The 22,731-nt window shown below is 40.2% G+C and overlaps 1 protein-coding gene across 2 annotated transcripts in view; it reads left to right on the forward strand.

The window, feature by feature from the left end:
- The window catches only part of LOC124167367 (neuronal calcium sensor 2), a 685,552-nt gene that overhangs the window by 536,633 nt on the left and 126,188 nt on the right, over nucleotides 1-22,731 (forward strand). For both annotated transcript variants that reach the window (XM_046545408.1, XM_046545400.1), the window contains one exon: nucleotides 7,481-7,527. The gene's annotated coding sequence lies outside the window, so the exon portion shown is untranslated. The remainder of the gene's footprint in view (nucleotides 1-7,480; nucleotides 7,528-22,731) is intronic.

A 22,731-nucleotide genomic window follows, 5' to 3' on the forward strand; every position in this document is an offset into this window, starting at 1 on the left:
ATTTGTTCAACAGAGAAAATTACCACCATGGTGATTTATTCTAGGTGTCTATGCGGCATTGTGTATTCGTTTTATTGGGTTTTTCAGTTAAGTATCCCATTTTTTTGCACTTGTCATTTATTTCATTTGTTTTACTGCGTGAGTAAAGGAAGTCAATGCCTTCATCGTTGTAATCCACCGGAGAAGCAGCTCCTGCATCAGACAGGCAAAGACGTATTCTCTGCCTTGAGACATGGGAAAACGTCCCTCGATGGATGCCTGTACGAAAATTACTACCTTTACGTACTGTGGCCTAGGAAAAAGAGTTACAAAGGATGAAAGGCTCTGCAGAACTAATTCAAATGATATTCATGGGATATATTATCTACTATTTTCGCACGTAATCTTTAATCTTGTCTGCTTGTCACGGCCTTATCATAAATTTTCTAATTATTATTGAAGGATGTGTAACTTCGTTATCATTAAAATTCATAATTTTGAATTATATCTTTCAGTGGGATAAGTTGTGTCTGTTGGAGCAGAAATTTTGAACTCTTCTTTCCAAATGAGCGGCAAAGTGTATGTCATTGATTTCATACTGTGTGAAATTCGACACATTTTGCAAATTTTATGCATGATATCAGTTTCCTATTCATAGAAATTGTACTCTCTCGAAATTCATCCTCTAATTTTAATGGGGGCCCATTTCCTTCCGTATCTCAAGTGCAGTGGTCCTCATTACGGATTTCCCCGTGATAGTCTTTGCCGTCCGCTGTATATATGGAGAACGCCAGACAGAGAGCAGCGGTATAATGTGCTTCATGTTCATGGTCATGCCCCTGGGGGGAGGAGGGGAGCAGGGGAGGGGAAAGGTCTGGGTGTGGAGAGTGTTGGCTTGCTTTCCTCATCTCCATTTGGTGGCATGAAATCCGTGAATCATAGTAAAGGAGGCAGGCTGCGATGGTGGAATCCACTCAGCGGGTGCGACACGGGGCCTGCGGCACTGTTCGTGCCCGCGACTCCCCCGGGTGCAGGCCGCACCCCGCTCCTCTCCGACTCTGCCGCTGTATACTCCCCCGTAGGAAAGCGCTTCTCTTTCCTCACTCCCCACGCCCTCCGCTTGGCTTACACATCTCCTAGGAGAAATTACCACTGCTCTCTTTAGTCTCATCCGCACTCCGTCTCCACCCACTTGGCGGCGGATTGTGTCTTGTTTCCTCTACTATCATCTTACGCTAGGTAGCTCTAACGTAGGTTACATTTCGCGATGGAGATTTTGCGTCCCCAACTGGAGTAAAACTGTAAATCCAAATTTAGGAGTCGGGATTAAGTCTCCGACGTAGGTATACCTATTGTATATTGTGGCTCAGAGTCACGTCTCAAATTTCTATCCGTCATATTCATTAATGTCTCTAGCCTTCTCGTTTTTATTTAGAGTAAACTTGGTGTTTCCTAGGGGTGCTGTAGCCTAGAATTTATAGGACTTGGCTACTGGCCTAAGGGTCTCGGGTGAAGTTTTTGAACACCCCTCACAGAAATACCTCTAAGTGCTATTTCCCCTACGCAAAGGAACTGCCGACATTACTTTGTACGTGTGCCTATAAAGTATCCGTAGTTTAGCTTAGGATTAGCTCTACCCTAACTTACCCATACCGACCGTCTTGTTCAACCGATTATTGGGTGAAGGAGGGTGTTTTTCGATTTTTCCCTATTCCAGTCACTTTCGATTTTAATCTACAGCTACTTCACTTTCTCAATCTCGTCCCAATGAAGACGTTTCATTTCTATTCTCACGGCGGCGTTCGCTCAACCTCTTGTACGTTAGGCCACTGAACTGCTCTGTTTCATTATGAATTCGCACCACTTTTCGTGCCTCTTCACTGGCTTGTTTTTAGGTGGTGGAAAGATGTCCTCTTGGGTGGTCGATATCGAGTGTTTCATATTCATCTTTTGTGAAGTTTTTTTTTATAACTGGTTGCACATTCCAATTCTTGGCTAGGGTGTAAAACTCAATGCATTCGTCTGTAAAGTATTACTAAAGGCTACGTGGAATGTAATCTTTTTGGACCCAATATTCGCTGAGATTCCGATTTTTTATAGTTATCATTATATCGTACATAATTTGCACCCTCAAACCAGACACATCACCCCTCTTTTGTCATTCTATTAACCTATTATCAATATTTCAATCAAAATATTATATTATATTATGAATATTTCTGCTCTTTAAGCGTCACGTCCGTCGTATTAGCGACTCTTAACTAGCATGAGAATCGGCTATTATAGACATCGTCTTCATTGGGACTTGATTTATGCATGCGAAAAGTAAATTCGGTAGAGATATATTTTATTGACAAGTCGAAAAAACATGAACCTATCTCGCTTTGCGTTATTACGCTCGTTGCTTCTTCCAGGAAGTATACTCAAAGATTCATTTACCTTCTTTCCGGGAATTTGAGAATTTTTCGTGTTTGTTTAACTTCTCCCGGGAGTCCGGGTGACACGCCAGGGGCGCCCTCTAGATGAATCTTGGGGCTTTCAAGAATCGCGTTAAGGCGAGGATTTTCAGCTAAATTATTCAGATGGAGACTTATGGGCGAGGCGTGACGTCATCTTCGAGGGTGGAGGGTTGTGTCCTCCGTTCCGGTCGGAGTGTTGAGGTCGACTCGCAGGAGAGGTGGAGGGAAAAATTTTACGAAAAATATGACGTGCATCGGGGAGACATAGCGCTAGTATCCGTGCCATTTTATAACCAAGGAGCAACGACCTTTTAGCAAGTGCCTGCAGGTGGTCGGGGATTTTAAAAGCTCCTGGGAAGTTTTCCTACTACTAAGAACTGTGTTTTGGAATGATATTGAAAGTAGATCTATAATACCATTGATTATTTATTTTTCAATTATATTCACGCCCAAGAAATATGTATGAGAAAATACAAATACAAAAAGCATGGTGACATGACTTTATTGAAGTATATATATATTCTACTACAGCGGTCCCTGACACCTCCATTTATAATATTTAAAATGTATCTCTTTATGTTTTAAAGGTGGTTCTACATCCATGGTGAGGGATATTTCTTGGCTAATTTGACGAAACGTTATGGGCGTTTTAGGATGACTCGAATAGCTTTTATCTCACTTTGCTCAAATTCGTGCATAAAGTCGTCAGATTTGTAGTTATCGTTTCTTTATTTTACTCAGAATTTTACTCAGATAATTATATGGGGAAGTTGCAAGCATTTTATTTTATTAGTTTATGAAACTTCTAGCGGTTTAACCGAGTACCTAATCAAATCTCAAAAATGTGAATTTCGTGGCAGTCCTTTTTTTTTGATCAAGCGTAATTTCCTTAATTAAATTCTGTCTTCCACCTATTCTCTAATCGTTTTAGAGGACTCTTCTTCTTAACTCCAGTTATATCGATGCGTTTCCAGGTCTTCTAATGACCTTTTCTTCCATGAGAGCTTCCTGCGCTCAATTAACAGTTGTAGATCTTTACAGGCTCAAAAACTGGTAGATTGAGAGCGCTTTCTAGGTATCAAGAATCGCTGGAAATCTCGCCTGATTGCATGAACAAGACGTGGAGGACTGTTGGCCAGGTGCTTGATTCTAATTTGTTCTAGGTACTACTCTGTTCACGCTCCCAAGTTATCGTTTTGACTCCGAGGGACTCGTAAAATTACTTTCCTCTGCTCTAACCTTAACTGAGTCCTATTTCCGTTGCACCCGGCTCAAAGTTACCGTGTAAATTTGATCTTCAAACGAGAAATGATTAAGTCACTCCGCTTGAGGAGGCATATTTAATTTTAATGGAGTCAATTCAACATTTCATTTCACTTCGTTCATATTTCATTGATCATTTATAGTGCAGTACACATATAAATCATTGGGAAATAGTTTTCCATCAATACAAATGTTAATTATTGTTTAAAACGATCATTAAAAATAGCGTTATTTGAATCTCATTACTTTGGTTTCGAGTAATAATCAGCAACAATTTCCATCGTTTATTGCACTAATGGACAACTATGAGGAGTTGTTAAGCGTGACTGAAATGACTTGTTTTTTAAATTGATTTTCGTGTGTCATATAAACCCTGATAGATGTGCATGCATTGGCAAAAAATATACCCTTTTTACTTTATAATTTTGGTGAGTCAGTTGAAGCGTTTTTTTTTATAAATACTGCTTTGAGCTCTTTAAATTTGGATTTTGGTCATAAATAAGTGATAGGAACGAATTATTTTTTAAGCATGCGGCTTGTGCTCACTCGAAAGTCATCGTATTTTCTAGAATCGTCCCGAAAACTCAAGGATTTTTGGAGCGGAGCGCAATGACGCGTTGCAATGAGAGACGGTTAAGGTTTCCATTTCGGAGGAAAAGTTGCTTCGGCTGGAACGGAGTGATTAGAGTGGAAAAGTGGGCATTTGGCCGGCGAAAGTTTTTTATTCGCCGTCCGCCGTCGGCCGCAGTGTTGTTTGAGTTGAGCCAAGTGTAATTGTCGCCGTGGTGGAAGTTGAGGAGGGCGGAGGGATTGTAAGCCCTCTCTGTGGGGGGTGAGGGAACGGACACCACTGGAGGAAAGTTTCGGCTGAGACCCCGATTTTGATACCCGTCGCTCTTTGAAGTGTCCCCGTCAGGGTCAAGTGTGACCGTCCCTTATCCACCATTCTCCTCCTCAACCGTCCTTGCTGCCCTCCCTATATCATTTATATTTATCGCTTCGTCTTTTTTCCACATTCACCCTTTCTCGCCCCCTGCGTAACATCTGTATGCTGCGCTGCAGAAGAGTTTTCTAGCGTTTTGGGTTTTCTGTGATGCGTCCTTTTACTCCATCTTCGATCCCACATAGGCTTAACTTTTCTGTGTTGAGGCTCTACCCATTCACCACGATATTTATTGGAGTTACAGATGTTGGAAATGTGTGCATCATGTAACCAGCTAATCTAGTTCGATTACTTTTACAATGCAAGGTTTGCGGAATAATTTAAATGTAAAATAGGGTTTAATAACGGGAAACAAAGAACTAACTCGTGCATGATGTTAATGGTGTTGTTTTTTTTTGGTATGATATTTTAAGTAAGATTTGAGAAGTATGCAAAATGTAATACAATGATGCCTTCGCTGTGACGTTGAAACTTGTTATGCTGGGTTAATCCCGAAATTGATAATCACCCATTTTTATTCTTTAAAAAAAAAAATTTCAGTCTTGGATTCAAGTGGTTATGATTCCTTCGTATTTACTTGACTATTAAAATTTAAAAATAAGCTAGGTTTACATATACAAATTAAATGTCTAAAAATAGGTGGTCTATATCAAATAAAAATCTTGCCCCCGTACGTTGTTACCGTGTAACTTTTTCCACAGAGAAAAGAGGCAACTGGAATTTTTATGGTACAACGATAGGGTATGTTGACGTGTAAGGTGAGGGTAGAGCTTATAAATTAATTGTAATTGTAAAACCCAGGAAGCACAATAACTTTCAAAATTTCGGATTTATTAGCAGCCGCGGTCTTGGATTTGAGAATTGGTTCATGTTGAAACATATTCGTGTGGACCTCATTTATCTTAATATTCTATTATGGTCAATCCATGTTTTATTATAATCTTTTACGTAATTGAGGGCTGATCCCTCCTCTCACAGGGTAAAAAAAAAACTCTCCTATGTATGCCCTCTGAGAGCCAGTCGAAAGATGAAACACTTTTGTCAAGGGAATTCGTTCTTAGGGGCCTAATCGGAAATTGATTCGTAAAACGTCAAATAACTTTTCCTTCAGAGGAATTTTTGTGTTTCATACGCTCCCGATGTGGATCGCTCCGAGAACGACCGCTTTGCTCCCCTTTGGTCAGCCCTCCACCGCATGTGTGCCCGTCCCTCCCTCCCGACGTCATAGCCCTGTGGCCTGCCCACGCAGCTTCGCGAGCCCCCCCCCCCCTCCATCTTTCCAATTTCCACGGAATGCTTCCCGTTGAGTGGGTGGCCTCCCTCCCGCCTCGTGCGAATCCTACTTTCAGATTTCTCATATCGTCCTCTCTTTCCCTCTTGTCCGTCGGATTGCCGGATTTCTTCCTTCCTTCCTTCCTTTCCGCTCTCCGCATACTTGGAGTGCCTCTCCACGTGTTTTCTGTCTACAACAGCATTCCTAGGCTTGTGTCTTCATGCATCCGGTGTGTTCGAATTTAAATGTGTGAAGTCATAAAAATTTGATTAGTATTTTTTATCCTTTCTTGTCCTCCAAATAATTTTTATTATGCCTCAGAGGGGTTCCGATATGCTTTTAAAATACTGGAATTTTAAGTTATTTAGAATAAATTCAACAGATTCGGGGAAGTTTCCAAGTACGTAATAAAAAATATGTGGAAATGTGCATGGTTCTTTCATAACTAGAATATCCACCATGTAATCCCACTTGAATCTGTTGAATTTACTCCAAATATGTCAAATTTTAGTGTTTTAAATAATTTTGTTCATAAAGGGTCAGGATAAAGCTTGCACGTTATATCTATAAACCCGGAAAGTGTGCGTATTGACTCTCGTATTTTAGATCCGTTGGCAAGCTTGGTTTTCTCTCTCCCGGTCGGATAGCCAAATTTCCTGATTCCTACTCGCCGCATGCCTCGAGTCTTTTCGTGTGCGAGTTCCGTCATGTATCATATGGGTTCGCCTAATGAGAAATTTGGATGAATACAAATGTGGATGTATTTGGGGCAGTAAAACTTTTTAATTTTGTCCGTAGAGTTTATGTGAGCCGCGAAAAATTTTCCTGGATCTCTCTCTCCCTCTCTCTCTCTCTCTCCCTCCCTCCCTCTCTCCCTCAAGGTGTATTTTTATGTGCTAGTCAGCTTGAACTAGAGGAGTTTACTCATTCCTGGAGGATCAGCTTCAAAGCTCGTACTTTGTTGAGTGTCTCACATCATAAATAAAAATCAAGCTTCTTTTTGGTAAAATTTATCTCTTGCGCCATTTTTCTCGGCTTTCGAATGAAAATGCGTTGAGATTGATACGTGGAATACAAGTTTCGTAGTTTTATCTATGCTTGTTTATCGTGCTTGGGAAATATTTTTGATTAAAGGTATGCCACTTTTTGTTTATACTTACGTTTCATTTGCTCCATAATCACTGCACTGGATTTGCTAACGAACGTGTGTGCTTACAAATTTCTGATCAAGACTTAACTTGTAGAAAGAAACTTTTCCTTTTTAGTTTTGATTTTATACGTGAGAAATAGTAATGAAATTATTTAAAAAGTTATAATTTATTAGGGGAAATAGCGTCAATTACACCACGCTTACTATTAATAAACGATAAGGTGGGGCTCCTCAAATTTTAATCGAACTCTTTCACCCAGATTCCATTTTAATACTTTATGACTGTTTAATCGTTTGAAAATCAATTAGTTATGTATTCGCGAGTAATAACTTGCGTTTATGCGCTGACATGTGATTGTCTAGGCTCATAAGATAGTCATTCTCACTAATTATGTTATCTTCTTTTCTTCCAGATTTTGGGAGACGAAATGGCGTGGAGGGTTCTGCTGCAATTCCAAAAGTAAGTCTTTGGATGTTGTTATCGTGTAGTTAATTTCCATGAGCCTCTTAAGTTTTTTATGTCCATTATTTAAACTGGACCCTGGTAAATTCTCTAATAATACCTGTGTGTGTATTTACCTGTTGCCCTCAGAAATATATTTGGTAAACTACGTATGATTACCCTTGATATTTCTATGTGTATGCTTACGATGAATGCTACGATTTATGTTGGAAATTTATTTCAGTCAACATTTTTCAATTAATCAATCTCATTCCTAGAAAAATGGACTTGAAGGAAATTTTTGCTGAATATTTTAACTCTTGAGCGAGGGGGATAAGGAACGGTATGGAATAATCTGTTATACCATTTTTTCGTCATGTTATTTCTTATGTCGTTGATTGAACTAAAAATCACATCTATCATCTGCACGAGGAACTTCATTCTGACGCCACTAGTCTCTACTACAGCGCATTTGCGGAAGTCGCGAGTCTCTAATACATCGTACTACATTAGTTTAAAAGGTCGCAGCCCAGTTCTCTTTCATTGGATGGAAAGCGTTTCATGTCAGCATCGCCGAGATTTTTATTTTCTACCTCGTCGACCCTCTGCCATTATTCCCCCAACCATCTCCTTTTGTATATTTTCTGTCTCGAGCCTTTCATATCTCATTTTGCGCTCTCTTTCCTTCATAATATTGAAGCATTTTATGCGTTCTCGTGGCCCGTCTTTCGCTTGTTGAGTTCTTTGGCGGAGAATTTCAGAAAGATGCGGATAAGGCTGAGTATTTGGACATGTATGGCGCTTTGAGTTACACGACAGAGATGTATTCGGGAAGCTTCATCTACGGGACGATAAAAGAATTTAGCGTTTTTTATTGGCCTTTTTATTTACATGGAATTGGCTCATCGGTACGTTCGCCGAACGTTTTGATGAAAACAGTCTTTTTATAGTTATAAAATTGATTTTGGACTCTACAATCATCTCTTGTCATGTATTTTCCACCAGTTTTAATACCTAATCAGTTCACTCACAATTTATAATTTTAAATCCGGAAGAATCATACCGCTTTTCACAAGAATCAAGTCACACACGGCTCGTATTAGAACCTATAACTGAATTGAAGGCGGCTTTATAATTGTGCGAAAAATCCACAGAGAAAAAATCGTTTGCCTTGACCAGTATACTTAAAATTGGCTTCATAATCATTGTTGCACTCAGTGATAGAATCGAAAACCTTTTCCCTTACTGAAGGAAATTAGAAATAAATATTTTCAATTAAAAAAAATAAAAGAAAATATTTCCGGAATTCTCGGCGACATAGTTTTTCAGTGTTAAACATTTTCCAATTTTCTTCATATTTTTTTCCTCACGCGAGCTTTTTGAACGGCTTTTTGTACCTAGTAGTCTTTGTCATGGAATTTCTTGGACTAAAGCCGTAATTATGTTCTTTTCCAAGCCGCTAGGATGTCGTGGAAAGCAATTTAACGAAGAATTTGATAATCTTGTCGGCTGCTGCCGAATAGCATATTCCACGTTCTTCACTGGCCTAATTACATTCTCACCCGTATCCATCCCCTGCCAGGGATGCCTCCCGTTTGACTTCATAAGTCCAGTCTATTCCTACTACTGAAACATTAGACTCCCCCCTTTCCCTCAACTTCCCCATTCCTCTCCTATTCTCTCCCTCAGACCCATCAGCTACCCTCCCACTTGTGAGGAAGAGGCAAGAGGGGTGTATATCTCCTTGACGCCATCTCTTCATTTCCTCTCGCATCCCTTCGTTTTCCAATCCTCTTCTCTGTCAGGCGCATTCAACCTCTTCAATTCCCATTCGACTCCCCTTCCGCCATTTCGTTCCCGCCATGCCACCCGTCCATCCGTCGCCGCCATTCCTCTCTGGCCGCCATAAACAACCTCTCGACTCTCAACTATTCCTCTCTCTGCTTCTCTCCTCTGCTCTCCCAAGATCGTTGTTGAACTATCGATTGAATTACTGACCCGCTGGGCATTGCCCCTCATCTTCCGAGAGCCTGCTTTTACGCCGTTATGAGAACGTCCGTTTAGTTTATTTTTTCATCCCCTCTGATTTTTCCCTCATTAGCTGTTCTTTTCAAGATCACTAGTGTGTGTGTGTTTAGGAGAGGCGCAGGTCATTAGATGTGTGGCGTATGATGGCGATCTAATTTGGGAGCCCTACGCGTGTGATATAATGAGAGCGAGCCCACGGCCTTTTTACGTTATCCCTCCTTTCGTTTTTGTGGACATAGGTTTTGTTAAGAAGTTCTGCGAAGGCATTATTTTTAAAATTTTTATTTTCGAGAGCTGCTTCTAAGGAACATGCTTTGAGATGTGCTTCTACTATCATATGGCTCTGACATAATTATTTTCATAATTTTATTTCCTGCACGTGAAGTCAACTGGGTTATGCCGTCTTTGTGGATACGAAGAATATTGAATCCTGGTCGAATGCTTTAGTAGGAAGCGCCTCGCAGTGGCGAATTTTGCAGGGACACTGGCCAAAACCCCAAAATCGTACCACACAGCAGTCAAAAAATTCAAGGAACTGAGAAATTATGACCTTAATGAGTCATAATATATGTTACATAAATAATAGATAATGCATAAATACCTAGGAATACTCGAGGAAAATGAGGTTTGCGCATTTAACAACAAATTACAATTTTGATCAATATTGCAGGATATCTCTGTTTTTTAATGACTTCATTCAATACTTATTCTATATTTTGATATTAATTTGAACGCGTAATGCAGCTTAATCGAAAGCTTTGCTTCTACACATTTTTCGAAGTTTTACTGTTATGACTTAGCCATAGATTTTTAAGTAAATGTATTAAACAACAATTGTGCTCTATAGCATCGTAGGTTTACTTAAGCAACCTCCGTAGCGATTATATCCATATGGTCTCCGGTTTCCCCTGGCATAAAGCACTTGAATTTCTGCTCTGTTTTCCCAAAACGCTCGTCGCCGTCAGAGAGGCTTGCGTCTGCACTCAATGAAACCACAAAGAGAGATTGAAACTATGCATATATCATATCAGTTTACCCATTTTCAGGTGGCAATAATTTAAAAATGAACTTTTTTTATTTTTGCCAGGAATTATGGAAAATTCGCCTCTGTGCGCCATCATGAAAGACTTACCATGAAATTTTGTTGGTAAAATTATAATTCCAGGGTCATAATTATGTGATGAGAAAGGCGCTAAGCTACTGACTGTATTGCCGTGGGATCAAACTTAGGAGAGGCCGAATATATTATGAAGCCGCCCTTGCGGTTCAACGATTACTTTCCCTTTGTATTTTCTGGGTTAATATATTTCACTTTCAATAGGTTATTGAATTCATTTTTGTGTCAGCCAGCGAGGATCTGACAGCATTATTTCGATTTTTAACAATTGTTTAACCTTACTTGTGGAGTCTTGAAGGACGTGGTGTGTCCTCAACATGTGTTTTTTTTGTTTTGGAAAGGGGCAAGCGTAGAGTTTTTACCATTTCCGGATAAAACGGAGCCAAAAATTTGTTTATCTCACTTAAATGTTGCATAATTTTCAGTATTTTTCCGTGAAAGGGTGAGGAATCTTAATGTATCGCCGCCTTTATCTCAAATAGTTAACTGATCATAAAATGGAACCGTCAGATACAATCCATCAAAGCCGAAAAAGATACATCGGATAAACATGTTCAACTCAAGTTCTTGTTGGATATATTGCTCGAGTCCCTATTTAAGCAGCGGTGTTGTCTCACCGTTGTTCCCTCGAAGGCCATTACTTCTTGTGCTCGCTTGGCCCCCGTGCCTCAATTCCTTCCTCGGCCGGATTCCAGACCATCGATCTCGAGTCTCCCGCCTCGCCGCAGCGCACCCCTAAATTCCCTCGCACCTCCAGGCGCCTCTCACTCTTGTTGCCGCCACACCTTCCGGCTCCCGCCACCCACACCTCACGCCGCGCCGTTACATAGCACCCGCCTTCAAACTTCCCCATCGTGTGTGACCGTAATGGAGTCAGGTGTTTTACTCCGTCGGAGTGGCTTGTTTTTACCATAGTTAATAACTAGCACTTTAATATGTAAATTTTTTGTGCGTATATCAGGTGTGTGAATAAATATTTTCTTGAAAACAATAGAACTCTGTCTCGAGGAAATAAAGGCTAAAAGCATTCAGCATATGAATTCAATTTAAGAAATACTTCGTTGTGTATATGAACACTCAAAATATTGTATGAATCGACGACTCAATTACTTAGGCTCAATGTAATCTTCAATATTATGAATAGACGACTCAATTACTTAGGCTTAATATAATCTTCAATATTTATTAACAAGTCAGAGTTTCGTACCTTCCATCCAGTCAGCCATATTTTCGTGCGTGTAATTTCATTTGTCTTTATAGCACGTCAATAAATGCGAAAAAGAAATTGTATCTGTATTTCAATGATACCAGACTGTGGATATGATAATAATCTCAACTTTCAGAGCTGTCGAACGTACAAGTACTTATTTCCATTTATTGTTTCGTTGAGATTAACCTTCTTCACTAAGCCTTAACTTAAAATAAATATTTTCTAAAATACATTTGAATCGATATAATTTTATGTGCTTTGTAATGAGATTTATAAATTCTTAATAATAATTTTTATCAACCGTTAAAATTCTAATCTAACTCTAATGGTAAAATTTCGAATTTGTGAATTAATGTTGATAGCTTTTCCCGAAATTTCTATCCCTAATAATCATTCGAATTGAAACATGCTGATTCTACAAGTATAATTGAAGAATTAGGTATGGAAAAACTGAAATATGTAAATAAATTTTAATCTTTTCCATTTTTTTACCTTTCCTGATAATTTTGCAGTAAAAGATAGATTTTCTCCCGGAGAGTTACATGTCCTTCATTTGGCTTATCTTTCAGGTTGACATGCTTCAGTTCTAGCGAAATCTGGATGAGGTTTTTATAATTTTCTTGCGTTCTTCAACACTTCTCCATCTTAACTAACGTCATTTTCAGATTTTTACGAGATTTTCCAGTGTATATTATGCCCTTTGCGATTACCAACTGAGACCCTACTTCATTTTCTCATAATCACATGTCTCCCATATTAAAATTGATTGAATTTGCCTTCCCTTTCATTTTTCAAAATTTGAAATCTGTCAAATACACTGTCCAAAATGCTTGAATGTTGCTTGCAGTCAGAGAAAACTTCCCTTTCACGTTTTCATTATACAAACTTTCTAATTCTCTTTTGGAATATTGTTTTTCGGCAGTCTTCTAGCCGTTTTATTTTTTATCATATTATTTGGGAGTAGCTGTCAATTTTTTCTCATAAAAATTCAGAAAAAGTGTGCAATGCTTAGCGTGCCGACCCTCCAAAGTTTTTTCGAGAATGTCGCACTATTCACTAAACCAGTGAGTGGAGTATCTGGGCACACAGACTTTTGGAAACGATAGTATCATTCTTCAAGCCTTTTGGGCTGATACAAACTAACAAGAGTTACTCTAATGCAGCTGCTTACTGTTGGCTCACCAAAATGTCTGCACAAGCTCACTCACGAGTTCTCACTTCCACTTCACGTGCCCCGAAGGAAAGAAGTGGAGTGGTGGTGAAAAGCCGATTTCTCGTCGCTATTTGTGTGGTGATCCATCCCGGCTGCCGGTTTGTGTGTCGCGCGTGATTCAACTGGCAGTGGTTGACGGGGAACCATTGGCTTAAGGATGTGAGAGGTGTGGAGCGACTGATCTTTATGGGTCCCTCTGCGATTGTGCGGTTAGAGAGGAAGGATTGGCGGGTCAAAGAGGGAAGGAAGCGCCCGGTGGAGGAGGTGAGTGAGTTAGTAGTGTCCCGTTAAGACAGCGGATTCATTCACGCCGACTTGGGGGACATTACAGGATTACGCATTACAATTTGTGCCCTTACTCTAGCTCTCTCTCCTTTTTCGTAAGTTGGATAGGTTTCCGCTGTCTTATCCCCTCTTGTCGTCTCAGTATCATGTGCTAAGTTCATTAAATATACCAAATTATAGTAGATTCTGATTATCTGCAGGTAAGTGGCATGTTTAGACTTGCGGTCTTTCTGTGAATTGTTGAGTTTTCCTGTGAGAAATATCATCACATCCGATGAAGTTGTAATCTAGCAGTTTATGTAGTAGATAAATGCTCTAGTCTACAGATTTTTGTATACAATTTCAGGAGTTAGAGCCTAACACCTAGCGACATGAACCTCGATAAATTTCCGTGTGAATTCCTTGGAGTGGCATTCGCAGTGGCCCGGAAATTCAAAAGTCCGTGGTTCAATTACCGGACCTATAAAATTGTTTTCCAATGGCAATGAGGGAGTTTGTATCTTCCTGTTTCGACCATCGCCACCACCCTGATTTGAAACTCGCTAAATCTGCGTTATACTGCTAAAAATTTTAAAAATTCATTTAGATAGTAAATTAAGCTGCTCTTCGTATGTGCTCTCCTCATCGCTTATGGTCAGTATTGTTTTCATTAAATTATATAAATGTACTATGAACTTGCATATGCTGATTACACACGAATCTGGTAATCGCAATGGTTTATGAGATAAATTGCTAAATGCTCTCACCAAATGGTAGTAGTCGCGGTGAATAATGATAGGCAAAATATCTATGTCGAAAAAGACGAAAATATTTCGAATGTAATAAAATTGTACTGTCAAGTAGACAAGCAACTGTACAAATTCTGTGTTAGAAAAGTTCTGCATCGGTCATATTTTTGTTTGTGATTGGTCATTTGCTATGGATAATAATAATAGATTTTGAAATTTTATTTTAGTGCAGAATTTCCATTAGATTCTTTGATTTCATGAAAAGGAGTAAGTAGTGCTTCTAGAACTTTGTATAAATGTCTTTCGGTCGCTGTACTGAAATACAAATTTTTTGCTTAATCCGGGATTTTTTGGCATGTATTTTCTGAACGCGTAACCATATGAGTTACTGAGTATCGCCTTCAGTGAGGACGGCGGCGGAGCAGACGGGCCCAGAGCGGATGTCATCCCGGTCAGCCTCTGTGTCCCAGGGCGGCAGATGACGATTCATGTTCAGTGGACGTGCGCTCCCCAGCATACAGTCGGCGATCAATCGTTGATCAAAAGGCAATCCCTCCGAAGTGAAGGATAGCGAGAGGTGGGCAAACATCGAGATATTGCCATCTGGACCACGTGGGGTGGAGCGAATCGAACGAAATCGTATTGGTGCTGGACATTATTCAGGGATGAGATGTGACTCAGTTACCGTCGGGGTTATTTGTTTCCCCGGAGTCATTCTCGTGGAAAGTTTATGCTCACATACTTTGCTACGATGTCTGGCCTCATTGAAGGGTACTCTTGATTATCCGCGTTCTTGTTTTGATGCTTGGTTATGTGGAGGAAGTGATCAAAAGAAAGTGGGATATTTTGCAGTATTGATGGAAGGAAGGAAGGGTGGTGTCAGGGAAGCACCTCGTCGTCGGCTTTGGCCTCTTCTTAGCATGAGGGGCAAAGGGGACAATCGTAAACCTTAAAGACAAAGGAGACTTAATAGTCGAAGTGTTAGTTTCTTTTATTACTCGGAAACATGATGACTCATTTAGTAAGCAAATGAAAATTTGTGGTTTGCGGGTCAATTGCAGTTAACGACACTTCATGTGGTTTTTCAGAGCCTCAATTGTAAAAGAACGTTAGTCTCTATATTGACGGATGCAACCATCGCTTTGGAGTAGAATTTTGGTTGTTGGGTTGGTACATTTCATTATCATGATAGGTAGGTATGTGAATGCCGTATTGTCGAGGGTCAGCAAGTGCTTAAGCTCTATGCATCATGGCATCTTTCCTCCATGTAATATCTCAGACTGCGGTCTTAATTGAAATAATGGTTGCGTATTTATCAGATTTCTTCTCATCATGGCCCAGTGGGTAGAGTATTGGGCTCCTGGTTTAACGGTCCCGAGTTCAAATACCCGGTGAAGCCTTCAGACATCCTATAACAACTATTCTCGAAGACCTAGGTATCCGAGGGAAACGATCTGTTCTCCTTACCCCGAATAAGTGATATCGCACGACCGTGGATAGACCTACCCTCAGCTATCCATGCTAAACATTTGGACTGAGTGAGTAATTTTTAGCATAAGTAACATTTATCATAGGGCTGGAGGCCACCGTGGAGGTTAATAAGAGTTGAGTTACTCAAGGATATCTCGTACTTCGAGGACTCTTCTCAGACGCATCGGCGCTCGTTAGAAACTGCGGGTAGTGGGAGGTATAGCTTCGGGTATTGAATAATAATATGTGGATGGCGGAGTGGGATAGCTGGAGTCTTCCTCGTATCTTTTGCGGTATGTAACGAAGAATTACTGCCGGGAAGATATTGATTTGCGAGCCTCCCCATTGGAATTGAATGCTCGAGATGTAAAGCCCTCTGCGTCGCAGTGTGTTGATGGCCGGGGGAAAGTGCTACCTACTCCGAGGTTATGTCTCACCGATGTCACGATATTTGTGATAGAGATCCGAGTTTTGCTGTGCCCTGAAAGAACTCCGTATTAATTCGTGATAGTAGCCATCGTAAATGAAATTATCTCGTTTTTCAATCGAGCTGGTTTATTTTCCGATCTGAATTGTTCAGTCAAAGATTCAGGACACTTCGTAGGCCCGTTTAATTGGAATTTTAGAGGAGCATTTAGGAGTTAAATTCTGAAAAATATCTTTCTAGTTGGCGCTGTCTTTTAAATAATTATTAATTAAATAATTTCCGAGGTTAATTAAATGTTAATGCTGGACTAAATTTGGATATTCGAGGAAGACATGGTAGCAGTCATCTAGTTGTTAAGTTTTCTTGCCTTCCAACGGAGGTCAGTGGTTATTTATCATGCAAGGTTTTTTCAAATGTAAAAGTAATTAAGGGCCCTAGAATATTGAGTTAGCTCTACTGTTGCACGAGCTAATTAGCTGACTCAGTATATTTGTGCTTGGTTAATATGGAGAAATCCTACAGTAATTCGCTTCTGAATTGTATTTTATATCCATAATATTTCTGATTGCATATTATGGCTCCTCATATCCTACTTTTAATATAATTCTATCTATCATTGATACTCTTTAGAGTTATTTTTATTTTTAGAGATGGTTTTTGGGGTAAAATAATTTGTAACTGTTTTAGTCTAGTATGCTAAGAATCGGAAAAAATATCCCTCCACTTCGTCATGGCGAACATCGTGGGCTGTAATGGCTACTGTTTTTCAGCGAGTTTCATGAAGCGTCCCCCGTTTGTTTTCCTTGCGTTTCCCATCGCTTCGCAAGGCTATTTGGCTGAGGGAAGATCATTGTTTAGCGATGCAAGTGCCTCGAACTGTCGAGCTTTACTCTTGGCCGCGATACGTTGGACGCGCATCTACGGAATCAAGAGAGATGCTTGTCGCGGAAAGATCGTGTTCTATTCAGTCTTCCAGTTAATGGCATAATAAATGTTAGACGATGGCCCTGTCTCTAGCCTTTAACGGTGGTCGTGTGCTCAAATATTCCCCTAGGACTATTTTCATTGATTTATAGATGCGAGATTCAAGAATGGAGACGTTTTCAGCGGTCCTGGTTGCATCGAGCCAGTTTGTATTAGCCCGAGAACTACTACATTAAATGAAGGAAGACTTTTACGAATTGCATTAAGCATTCATCAATATCACTGGTCAACAATCCTAAGATTTATTTGTAAGCAGTTATAAGCAATACGCAGCTCTCCACCTAATTCTCCTATCAGCTAGTCTTTTGACATTGACGCATTTCTTCTCTTTTCTCATCCTTCTTTACCAGTTCCACATATTTTGTTCGATGTCCCCTTTTATTCCCATCCACTTATCCCTCGACGATTGCCTTCATCAGGCCATCATGTCTTAGGATGTGGCCTATAGGTTGTTCCGTCTTCTTATTTTGTGCTTTTCATTAGGCTCATCTTCCCTGTTACTCTTCTTAGGACTTCCTCATTACTAATTCGGTCGATCCATTTCATCCTCATCATTCTTCTGTAGCACCACATTTCGAAGGCCTCTATTCTTGCTTTCTCCGTTGCTGTCATTGGCCATGCCTCACTTCCATATATTCATAATTTGTATTTTAGTCACGATTAGTTGAATTGTTGGACTTTCTTCCGCGCGAAATAACTTTTCGGTTGTTGGAATAAATTTCTTCTTTGGGCTTCACGTGAGAAATATTTTTTCTATGCGCGAGTATGAGTGTGTGCACTGAAACGCGAATTTGCCCTCTAATTAGTAATACTATACTACTAGTTTTATGCAATGTGCTCAATTTTACTTCTTTTCTGGAGGTATTTAGTAATGCTATACATTTCTACGAATATGCAATTATGCAAGCGTACTCTAATTTCATTTTCATTTTAAGCCCTCTTATAAATTTACTCCGATGGGCTCCATTTTTCATTTTTTATGGTTTACACTAAGAAGTCAAATTTAAATTCTATTATGACGGATACATTTGTAGTAAAAGTGTATGTATTATTTCATCGGTTTTCTTATTAGGCTAAAAAGTATTTTTTTATATTAGATAGATGGTAGATGCACCTTCAACCGATTTTCATTTTGCTTTACATCATCAATAGGAGTGAACAGAAATCCTCAAATCTCTTCCATTTTTATTCGTCGGCCCCTCTTTTGACTTCAGTTTAAGCATCGTGCGTTGAATTTAAACAATGGCTTTCCTTGAAAACAAATTAAGACCTTTCTCTCATGGAATATGCGATTAACAGGCTATACAATTCGAGACATGTTTTTTGCCGATATTGCTGTTACTTGGACCATATCTTGCCTCTCACAGTTTACGATTGAATTTTTGAGTCCCTTTGTCTAGAATGTACGTTCCCTCGGCTCTGTTTTTTACGGCCATTTTCCATTTCCCTTCTTAAACAGCTTTTCGGTGTGTCTCACTAAAATAGCTATTCATTTAGTTCTTCATTGGCAACATTCGTTCTGATTGCGAGACTGTTCTTTCTCCAACTTTCTCTTGGTCTAAAGATTGGCATGGATCAAATTCAGCGCATAAATTCCAAGGTTACTATTTTTAAAAGTATTTCCCGAGAAATACGCTTAACTAGTGGCAGACAGCCATAGAAAAATGCTGTAACTACCCGCCTTCTCTCCTTGCTAATTTCGTGACGGATAAGTTCGTAGTAATACTCCTCAGTTTTAAGTAAATTTATTAAGATAATTACTAATTTATTTTTCCCTCTCTGCTAATTTCCAGTTAAAGTTTCAATTTAGCCTTCGTCCGATGGTCTTCATAGGAGAGAAATGAAAGCCTCTAGTTTTTGAATGAAAATTACGATAGTGTTTGCGCACCATGGGTATCCACACTAATTTCGCGAATATTTACATTCCGTAGTTTTTCCCTGCTAGTTTTTTTTTCATAACTTTACCAAGGTTCTATCCCAATTCAGCGGCGTCGCATTTCCCAATATTCTCTGTTTTATATTCTTATTGTATCCTGAGCCGTACTACCTATTCTCCCCTTTTATGCTCGGCCTCTATCGTTATTTCCACATTTCCTTATCTCTCTCTCTAGTCCCCGAATTCCGTGCAAGTTTTCCCTCCAACCTCCCCCCCCCCCTTCTGCGGTATTTATCTTACCCGATTCAATCGTCCCCGCCCCTCCACCTATCTCATAATTCCCTCTCCTCCCCCCATCCGTATTTCACCCTCGTCCCATCTTCCCTCCTCTTCCCTCTCTCTACCTTTCACCCGTGCCCGGTGTCTTGCAGCCGAACCGGTCCAGCTCACTGTCGCAATGCGGGATGCTATATCCTCCTCTTCCCATATATCCCCACCCCTTTTATCTCATGCTCTGCCGGGATCCCCGCGACTCCGTGCCCCTCGGTCCCCCCCCCTCGTCCTCCGGGCCCCGGAGTCGCACGCCCCTCTCCTCCCCATCCTCCTCTTCAGATCCACACCTCCCTCCCTCCCCTGGCTCAAGCCCCACGTTCTGTGCGTGGCTCTCTCGCTCTCCCTTCCCACTACAGAAATTCCCTCTGGTCCCGCCTCGCTGCTTGTTCCGCCGTTTCTCTCCCTCTTTACGTTTTTACATTCTGTCTCGTGGCTGCCCCTGGTCCTCCACTTCCCCGCTCCCTCCCTCTTGGAAGGCTCTTCCTGTCCTTCCCAAGCAGGCTTATGTTAATACATTTTATGCATAGGTCAGGGTTGCTCACATTTTGGGGTTGATGGCGCACATTGCGCCACTAAAATTATGAGGGGAGCTCGTATAACTATATTTGGGAAGCATAAGAAAAGTGAATGAAATTGAAAATATATTTATTGAAAATATCTCTAATAATTAAATAATAGTGCATCCTCAACAAATACTTGGCTGTATATGCATGCATAAAAGGTTTTAGGAATGGGGGTGAGCCTTCGATCCAGGATGGGTGATTACTCCAGTAGCCTTTTTCAAATTGGCTGGTATATTTTACATTCCTGCCTCTGGCTCGCTATCTACCTCTTCAGTGCTTTATGCCAAGTTCTGCTCTTATGGTCGTAACCAATCCAGTGTCGGTGCTTGCTGAGAGGATATAATGATTGACTCTGCGAAGAGTTTTCATGCCGAACGCTGCGCCAATTTTTTTCCAATGAAGGTTTTGTATGTTGTTAGAAAGATATCGTCAGGTATCATCTCGTTATCTTCTAGTCTCTTACATCCTGAGAATCCTCGCAGCCATATTGGTGCAGAATTATTTCCTGCTTAATAAATTGAAGAACCGCCGAGTATGAGGCCTTAGGAAAGCTTTCTTATTTCATCATAATATTTTGTGGTCGCTTGATTATTTTTGGACCTCAGGTTATTATTTTAGCTCTCCACATAGACACAAAATGTGTTTCATAAAAATAAAGTTAGTAGTAAGCGACTGGAGTGTCTACTCAAATAACTCCTCGGAAATAGGCTGAAGTCTTTCGCGTATAAAAAATTTCAAGTACTTCATAATTATGGTGCTCCAAAATGCGAGGTGGTAAAGAGGGTAAGAGGAAACCCGGAAAATTCGGTCTATATTTTTTGTTTGCTCCCTCTCTCTCTCCTACCCTTTCCTACTCCGAGCGGTTGTAGTTAGCAAATGCGAATGTGTAAATGTGTGTGTGTGTTTTTTTAGTCGAGTCGGCCGTCTGAATCCTTAATTTTCGGCGAAATTATGTCTCGTTGCGCGAGAGCCAGAGGAAACGAGGGGTCCGGGAGTCATCCGGCCTTACCTCTTTTTTTTGCCTCGGGTCAACGCGTGTCAGCTTCTCCGAGAGATCGCCCCACCCTCTTCAGTTGTTTTTTTTTTCTTTATTTCACGTCGGGGAAGGAAAAACCGCGATCCTCTCTTCTTCCCCCTCTCTTTCTCTTCTCCGTTCTGCTGTCATCCCTTTGTTCTCTTCCCAACTCTTTTTCGCCGGGGCGGAGGCGACGCGTCGGGCGAGCCAAGTGGGAGGCTTTTATATTCGTGGAATCGTCGTGGCTGTGTCGCGATGATTTCTCCCTCCGTCCGTCCCACTCTCTAATGAAATAACCTTCGTAGCTCGCGATTTTTATTTCCGCGCGGCTTTGACGAAGGTTTTTCCCCCCTTCCCCGCATGGCCGGGATGAAATAATTCTCAGCTCAGAAATTCCGGTAATAATATTCGATTGGTGTTGCTGGGTCGGGGATTTTCGAGAACGGAGAAAGGTGCCCTCCTCTCGTATACGGTGGAATTCCTGCGGTTTTCCGGTGACGGGCTTTCTGTCTCTCTCTTTTATCCGACCCTCACCCCCGTGCTGTTACCATTTATGCTTTTATTTCGCGTTACACCTCGCAGATATTGCCAAAGGAAGCCACATTCTTTCGTTGATCGTTTTTTACGCCGATTTATTACTCGCGGTATTTGTCCAGTTCGGTTTCTATGATGAATATTTTCTCTTTCAGTTTCGCTTTCATGGAGAATTCTTTCATGGAAAGAGCTTCACCATTCTTTGCTTTTATTGTTTATTTAATTTGGCCGTCCCATCGCGGTGCCAACCAACATGAGGAAATTAATTTTAGTTGCCCGTAAAATAAGTTATTTCACGTAGTGCTGTTGACCTGTAAAGCTTGAGCGGTATAGAACGTTTTCTTTTAAGAGATCATGATATTTTGGGACTTAATAGCTGATTGCATACTTCTTTAATTCATGAAATTGTGATAGTTTATCAAAGAACCATCCGAATTATTTGCGACATGGAAAATTTTTCCAATTTTTTTCTTAAATTTTTATTTTTGTTTTAGCATGATACTTCACGATAATTTCTCGTTGTGGTCAGTGATTGAAGTGAGATATGGCTTACACGTAAGTTGTATTTTATTGCTAAACTAGTGCGGACGAAAATGGCCTTGCTTGAATATAAGAAAAAAACTCAATCAATGCTTCCAAATCCATATTAATTTCTTACAATACGATACCGTGCATGGATCTTCCTTTATTTTTTATTTTTATGGCAATTTTTGGATCCCAGAGCATCACAATATTCGGCTGATTTATTGGCCTAATAGTTCCAGTGACTGTTTTTCACTTTCTACCAGGATCGTCGTCAACAAAACTAGTCATTCCAATAATAGTACAACTTTTCAAAAGTACTTACGTCCGAAATTATTGTTGTATAGTTATTTCCCCCATTTTACAGATGTAAAGGAAATTGAAAAGGCCTTGTCGAATTTGATGATTTCTAATGTCTCGAGTCACTGACGTGATACCGCTGCACCATAGATAAATTATTTGTATATCATATTAGAAAACCACTCCATAAGTTTCACGCATTAATATCTCTATGCCGCTGACGGTTGGTTATCTTTATGCAGCCGAAATCAATTTTCCTTTTTTAGTTATCTTGCTTCATCTCTCTTCCATGTAAATTGCAAATTTAGTGTGTCCTCATGCTGGTCATTTTGATGCAATCGGGAATTTTTCTGATATTTCCTAGTATTACATTCTTTTGACGATAAAGGGAGAGAAATTTCAAGTTTCTTTTATTCCGCGGCATATAAATTTCTTTTGAAATGCGTATAATATCGTTTTGACGACACGCTGGTCATTATAAGATTCATGATAAAAAGTTAGTCAATCAGCCATAACAATTGATAATTTTTTGGTTATGCATCCTGTAAATAATACCCGAAGACGGTAGTTCAATGAAGGTGGTATAGCATTCGGCTCAAAAAGTGGGGAAAGATTTC

The sequence above is a fragment of the Ischnura elegans genome, chromosome 1 (assembly GCF_921293095.1).
Source record: "Ischnura elegans chromosome 1, ioIscEleg1.1, whole genome shotgun sequence".
Taxonomy (NCBI): domain Eukaryota; kingdom Metazoa; phylum Arthropoda; class Insecta; order Odonata; family Coenagrionidae; genus Ischnura; species Ischnura elegans.